Source organism: Neltuma alba, unplaced genomic scaffold (genome assembly GCF_004799145.2).
Source record: "Neltuma alba isolate B1F8T4 unplaced genomic scaffold, ASM479914v2 tig00011547_pilon, whole genome shotgun sequence".
In the NCBI taxonomy this organism is placed as follows: domain Eukaryota; kingdom Viridiplantae; phylum Streptophyta; class Magnoliopsida; order Fabales; family Fabaceae; genus Neltuma; species Neltuma alba.
This window is the reverse complement of record NW_021636208.1, coordinates 100,717-108,811: the sequence shown is the minus strand read 5'-3', so window position 1 is coordinate 108,811 and position 8,095 is coordinate 100,717. Positions and strand designations below refer to the sequence as shown.

Below are 8,095 nucleotides of genomic sequence, written 5' to 3'. Positions count from 1 at the left end.
TAGATAACTAGTGACTAGTTCACTCATGTATCACCCAAAAAAAAAAAAAACAAGAGTTGAGCAAATGGTGTACCACAAATCCTATAAAACATCAAGCTGCAAAGACTATAATTATTAAAAAAAAAAAAAAAAAAGCAAAAAACTGAAAGGTTCAAAATAACTGGAAATGACAGCGCAATAATAGATTGTTGATCAACAGATCTTACTAAAATACCAGCACGAAGATGTTCACGAAAAAATGCTTAAGTGAAAGCAAAACCATCCTTCACTGAGTACTGTAAGTCAAGAAGGGTGACCTTTCACTGGTCTCAACTAATAAACATCATCTAAACTTTGCGCTAAAACAAAGCATTCATACTGGGCATGGTAGTGGCAGAGAGGAAGAGCCATTTTACAACATAGCAGAGCACACACATTTTACATAGAGGTGATCCTTGTTATATTGAAGAAGATATCTTAAATAATGCAAAAAATTTAAAGGCTGAGTACCTGATATGCCTGTAGTGACTGATCTGCTGCATCTTTCTTCTCATCGCCATTTTTGAACTCTGCCAAATACCGGTGATAATCTCCTTTCCTGCACAAAATTCAAATGTCAAGATCAATGATACAATGTATTGTAATTAAGAACTCAAAGGCAACAGCATCAGAAACAAAGCATACATCTTATAGTAGAACACAGATGACTCCGCAACATTAGTGGATGGGATAAGATGCTCATCTAGTATTATCATAATGTCACCGCAAATGTTGGAAATCTCTGACTCCACTTTGTGCATGTAATCCCTGATAAGCTTTGCACTCGGCTCATTCCTTTTGACTCCTCACTCTGCACTAACGATGACAAGATCCTCCATGATGTCCTCCTGGCTCCAACTACATTTTTGTACCCAACAGAGAATAAATCTTTCTCTCTTCCACACTCACTCAACGTCCAGCTTGGCCACTTTTTTCATGGTATCAACAACTTCTGCACACACCAACTTACCTAGATCACTTCAGCATCAGCATCAAACAGTTTTCAATCAAGAAGAAAGCAAAGCATATTAATTTAATCAATCCCATGAGCCTTTACAGTATTCACCACTAGAAACTCACAGTGATTAAACCATTTCATTTTTCCTTTCCCAGCATTAGTTGTAAGACTGTTTTAAGTTTCTGTGCCATAAAGTTTGGCAATAGGCATTTTAGAAACAGATTAGTTGAAAAGAAAATATTGCGACTTTATCCATGTTAATGAAATATTCAATTAACGAACAAGGATGAACAATGTCATTTTGATAATAAGGACTGATGAAATGTGAACTTGTGCACAGGAGGAGGGTAATTTATTGTTTTCTCTCTCAAAGATAGATTGATACCATATTAGCATTAAACAAGTCAATCATGCTTGGTTTGATCTCTTGCACTTTTTCTAAAGTCATGGGATTGTTAAGCCCAGTTTCCACAAGACTTGCAGTCAAGATTGGGATGCATCTTCCATTTTGACAAGACAACCAACAGTTTTAGTGGGAGGCTGTGCATCCACTTGAATTCTGTTTAACATCTAATACATATTTCCAAGCAGTTCTGATGTAAGGTAGAGTCTGTCATATTGGGGTTTAGCATACAGCCAAGTGCTTCTGTTCACTCTGAGGTAGCATTCTTTGTTCTGGCGGTAAAAAGGAAAAGAAAAGCATTTTCAGTTATCACCAATAATCCCCACAAGAACACCGTCCTTCTGTAAAGCAATGAAACCTGTAAGCATCTCTAACAGTGATTTCTCTATGGGTAACAGCAGAAATAATTTGATGGCGTTGTGGCAATCACCACAAATTCTCAAATTCTTCACAACAAGTATTGGAGTCCCTTCTCTGGTTGCAATTAGCCCAAATGCGACTGCCAGCTTCTCGCTGTGATACATCAACCTTCTTTCTTTCTCTTCTACCCCATTCTCTTCATCTTTCACCAATGCCCATCTCACCTCTGGTACATAGCCTGCTCTCTTTATCTTCTTTAATATCTCAGCCAAATAATCATGAATCTCCCTTATCTTTGGATGTGAGGTGTCAAGCCACAACACATGCACCCTCTTATCCAGCTCAATCCAACTACAGCCTGGTTTCTTTTTCACACCTCTATCCCGCATCAACCTTTTAATACTTGCAGCCTCTTCCCATCTGCCTGCACTAGCATACATATTTGAAAGCATGACATATGGGGTAGCATTACTAGGGTCCAGCTGGAGGAATTGATTGGCTGCTTTTACTGCTAATTCCATGTTTCCATGCTTTCTACAGGCACCTAGTAAAGTACCCCATTCAACGGAACCAGGATTAAAGGCATTGTGTCCATAATCCTCTCAGCTTCAGTTAGTTTTCCAGCTCGACCTAGAAGATCTATCATGCAGGAAAAATGCTCTGCTTCTGGTTCAATCCCAAACTTTTCCTTCATCATATTAAAATATTTTTTACCTTCCTCAACTTTTCCAGTGTGCGCACATGCAGAAAGAATGGATATGAAGGTTATGTTAGTAGGGGCAATATTCTTTTGCAGCATCAATTCAAAAGATGCAGTGATTCTACCTCGACCTCGACACCGTGTTGTGCATAACCTGCTATCATTGAATTTACAGATACTGCATTATGTTCTGGCATCCTATCAAATAACCTTCTTGCGTCTTGAAGATTCCCACATTTAGAGTACATTGCAACAAGAGCATTATTTACTGAAATACGATTAGTAGGGATGTCAGATTTTATTGACAAAGCGTGAATCTGTTTTCCATGAGAGGGACATGATAAACTAGAGCATGCACTAATTGCACAGACAAGACTGCAGTCATCTGGGCGAAAACCAATACGCTGCATCTGCCGGAAGCAAGCAAGAGCATCTTCAGACAAGTTCTCATTCAGGGAAAATCCAGAAATCATTGTGTTCCAGAGAACTAAATCTGGAGCAAGAATTTCTTCAAAAACTTTCCTGCAATCTGACATGCATCCCCCGCACTTGGAGTAGAAATCAATTAGTCCACTCCCAACATGAGCATTCTCGTTAAACCCACTCTTAATTAACTTGGCATGAAACTGGCGCCCTCCTAATGAATCCTCCAAACAGTAAAGGCAGTCAAAACACTTGCCAAAGTGAACATGTCAGCATTCAATCCTAGGTGAATCATATCCTGAAACAGAGCCAGTGCATTGTACCCTTCCCGGTGCTGCCCAAATGCCACAATCATTGAATTCCAAGACACCTCATCTCTGATTTCACCCATTCCATAAAACAACCGCTTTGCATCATCTAAAAATCCATTCTTACTATAATATGTGACAAGCACATTGTTGACAGAAGCATAAGAATCAAGGCCGCTCAATATTGCAAAAGAATGCAACTGCTTAATCAAATGAACGTCATTGCTAGAAGCCGTGATGACAGCAGAGAGGGTGAATCCATCCAAGTCGTGTCCCATGTGTCGCATACCATCAAACAAGCGAAGTGCAGGCTCTGTGTCGCCACGATTGGCATAAGCAGAAATAAGAGTGTTATAAGATACAAGATCAGGCTGGGGGTTTTGATCAAACAACTGGTGGGCAATAGGAACATAGGATTCTTTGGCATATGCTGAGATAATAGCATTGAAAGAGAAAACATTGGGGTAATGGGTGCAATCAAAAACATGCCGAGCAGAGCAGAGTTTACCACATTTGGAGTAAAGGAGAATGAAATGGTTGGATATATATGTTGAAGATGGAATGAGGGACTTGATGTATTGGGCATGGAGAGACTTGCCGATTGAAAGCTGTCTCTCTGCAATGCACATCTTCAAAAGGTTGCGAAAGTTTTGAAAAGTTAATGTCCATGATACTTGATTCATCTAATAGGGTGGGGCACCATCAACTAATTGTATCACGCTGTTCCAAACTTAGATGATATTCTGAAGCTTCTCTCTCGACACTTGGTTGCAGAACTTGCAGCACTGTGGAGCGATGCTCATCAAGGTTGGGAGCACCGGAATCCACCACATGCTTCAAGAAATTGTAACTTGTAAGATTAGTTATATCACAGAAGACCAGCTTCTGAAGTGATCTTTTGTGCAAACATAACTAGAAGAAAGGAAGTAGAAATAAGTTTGATTTATATATATTATAAAATCTAACCTGTGAAAGGACAGCTACCACGTCAATCTAAATAGCTAATATAGAAATCAGAAACCAGAAATAGGAGGGTAGATTCTAGTTTAACAGTTACTAAACTACTTAGTGTCAGATAAAAATCCAACAACAACAATTCTTATCCCGCTAAGTGGGATGGCTACATGGATTCAGTAACCAAATCTTCGGTTATAAGATTTAGGACCCCCCCCCCCCAACTGATTAAACCACTTCAGTTGTTCTTTCCAAGGCGGGGGAATCTTTTTTTACTGGTAATTTTTAATCCCTTGCTCAGGCCCAGTTAAAACGTTTAACAAAACATTTAAACGTAAAAATTAATAAAATACCTTGTGTTCCTAGAAAATAGCATAAACACCTTCGAGTTGAATAAGACCGTTTTCGAATATTTTTTCAGAGAACATGACGTGATTTAATCCGGGGGATAAAACATGTTTCCCCTCGTTACTTCGGTAAAACTAATTCGCATTAGTATATGTAGGCATACAAGAGATAGGGGGAAAAAAAAGAAAGAAGCTAAATAATATATCACCAAAGGAGAAACCTTTATAACAGAAAACTTCACTCGATAGAGAAAATTAAGCGAGAAGATACATTAGCAACCAAAAATTCAATTCAAAAATGGAATGAACGACACGAATGGAAATCTAACATGCGAAGAAGGAGATGGAGACAGACCGTCATATCGCTCAGTTTGCTCCGCCAACTTGGCAATGAAGAATAAGTTCTCACGGTCCTTGGAGGAGGAAGCCATGGCTGATGCGAGCCGAACTCTTTAGCTCTCTCTCCAGTGAGCGTAGTGGGAGGGGAAGTGAGAGAGGAGCAGGAGGCACCATTTTAGAATTTATAAGCAGGCGAAAAACGTGCGGAATCAGTTGCGAAACTGCCAGGGTATTAAATTAAAAATTAAAAATAAAAAAAATAAATTCGTTAAATTATACTCCATCCGTTTTAAAATATAAACTAAACTTTATTCATCACTCTTATCAAGAAACTAGTCAAAATTAGTTTAAAACAATAAATATGCAAAACATATAATTTTTTGTCTCAAATATACTTTATTAATGAAGAGAATAAGTAAAAGATGTAATAAATAAATCAAAGAGGAAAGTAAATATATGGGGATAAAATTGAAAAAAAAACTCATTAAATACTTAAAAAAAGTAAATGTTATCTTATTAAAAAAATGAGATCCTCCAACAAAGTTTAGCTTATATTTTGAACCGGAAGGAGTTCCTTATTAATTTTTCTATCTACATTTACAAATTATTTTTACTTCTATGTTCAGTTTCTTAGTTTTCAATGAAAATTAAATAAGAATAAAATAAAAAAAATAATCATTGAATACTTTACAAATGATTTATATTTAAGGTTAAAAATATTTTTTTTACAAATAACTTATATTATCTCCGATACAAACGAGACCTTATAATTAAAATCAGAGGCAGTAGTAATTAAGAACAAGATTAATACGAGATATAGACAGCCGCACCTCATTGAATCCACAGCTTCCCGCTCACAAGAGGTGTGTTTTGCAAACTCAGCCGCAGGCTCTTGGGGAAAAAGCTTCTCATAAAAAAAAAAAAAAAGATTAAGTCCCACTTTTAATGCAAAATCAATTGGAATTTTTTTGGTAACAAATACTTAAATACGATTAAATCAAATTGTTTTGGCATAATTTATTTTATTTAATCTGATTGAGAAAATCTGTTAGTTATCCCTTGTCCATTCTCAGCATAGTCAACAAGCTTATCCTTGTCCCTGAGCAAATCGGCTCCTCTCCTTCAGGAACTCTCTCCGTGGCATGATATCTTTCACTTGAAGCAAAAATTTTGCTCTGTTTTTTTTTTTTCCCCCCTCAAGGACTCTGTCATAAAAATTTGTTCTTCTCTGGGTTCTTAGTTCTTATGAGCCTTTGGCCTAGAAAGCTCGTATCTGTGAAATATGGCACTTTGGCCTCTTAATCATGGAACGGGTAATGTTGTGACTGTTTGGCTACTTGAGGCCACTCATATGATTTGATTTCAATTTTGATTCCACTTAAGATTTTTGGTCCCTAAACAGGAACCAAAACTAAAATGAGGTTAAATTTCAGATACCAAAACAACTTGTTTCAAATTTTAGGAATCAAAACCGAAATAAAATTAAATGTTAGTGTCCAAAACCATTGATTTCAAATTTTGAGGACTAAAACTAAAATGAGGTTAAATTTCAAAAACTGAAGATGGTATTTACCCCCGAAAAAAAAAGTATCATTAAACCTAATTCAGAATAATTGTCTGTGGCGATTTTTTTATGCGCAGAGTTTAATCTATCAACCGTTATTTTACATAAATAGTAATCTTTCCATTCAATCCAATGATGGCTTGTTGGCTAGACATATACTACCTCCGGTCTTAATTATAAGAGCTAGTTGAGTAATTTGAAGAGATTAAGAAAACAGTTAAGTTAGTTATTTGTAATAAATAGGTGTTGTTTTCTTGAAATATCCTTGCTAATTAAATATGTTGCCTAAAATATCATTATTAGAAGGACTATTTTGGAAAAAAATACATAAATATGAGAGACAAAGTGGATTGAGATCTTATATCTATGACCAAAAAATCAAAAACGGGATTTTATATTAAGAACCAGAGGTGGTATAATTCAACTCCCTCAATTATTTGAATAGGCATAATGTTTTTTGGATGCAATTTAACCAAAATTTCCCCCTCGTAACAAACCATCCGCATATATACATAATGACATTTTGTTTCTTTCCTATTTTAACCAAAGGGATAATTTTCTTAGACTTGGACTGCCATGCTTGTGACGCTATCGGTCACATAAAATGTCATGATTTCTTTAGAGGAGCCATCATTTTGGCAAAATAATTTCTTCAGACTTTATATGTTAAGGTGCATTGTATTATATATACTTTAATTATGATTAGGCTTGGATTGGTTCTCAAGATTCTTTCAAAAAGAGCAAAAGAAAAAAGGAAAAGTTTAAAAGCACTTTTGGACACCCTGTCATTATCATTATAATTATTTGGCGAAAGAGAAGGATTTCTTACAGATTCATAAAATTAATGTTAATTATTAATGCTTTTAGGGTCATCCAGGATATGCACAAAAATACTCAGAGAATTATCAGCTCTTATGGCAATTTAATATATATATATATATATATATATATATAAAATATAAATGAACGAGTTAGAACTGTCCTCGTATAGCAACAAAAAGTAACGGGTTAATTCTTACTTAAAAGTATTATTTGAATATTTTTCTCTTGTATGTTTGGTTTTCAGTTTGAGAAGAATTCATTTGTCAAAAGCCTAGGTAAAAGTTAGATTTATGTTGGGATGCATTTCTTCAATAATTAGTTTAATAAACTGAACATTGTTTGGATAATATATAATGGAAAATATTTTTAAATATATAATTATCAAAAAGAAATGGGTTTTATGATATGCAATTTTCATCATCATTTATTCTATTTAATCAAATCAAAAGGATAGACACCCTAACCCAACCAATTCCATCCCACTCCACCTGGACATTCATTTTATCATTATTATTACTTAATTACTTAGTACTAATAATCTCTATATCTTCCCCAATTACCATTTCAATATTTCATCACTTAATTAACTAATAAAGAGTCATAATATAGTGACTAAACATTTTTATAAAAAGAAAATGTGATTAATGTTTGTAGAAGTATTGGAGCGCAAACCAGCTAGGTTCGTGTTCAAAGAGTTATGCTAAGCCCTCTAAAAACCAAAGCTTTTGCCTTTTCAAAATGTTAAAAACTAAAAACTAAAAGTTACTATCATTATTGGCCCTCACAATGTGATTCAGTTTTTTGATTTTAATCCCTATAGTTTTCAAATTATCGGATTTTGTTCACATGATTTCATAAAGACTTGTTTAAGTGTACCGACTAAAATCAAAGCTCATTAA

At 35.3% G+C, this 8,095-nt stretch overlaps 1 pseudogene; it reads right to left on the bottom strand.

The window, feature by feature from the left end:
* Positions 1 to 1,564: 1,564 nt before the first annotated feature.
* Positions 1,565 to 4,905, bottom strand: LOC114714873 (pentatricopeptide repeat-containing protein At3g49710-like; annotated as a pseudogene).
* Between the last annotated feature and the right edge of the window lie 3,190 nt (positions 4,906 to 8,095).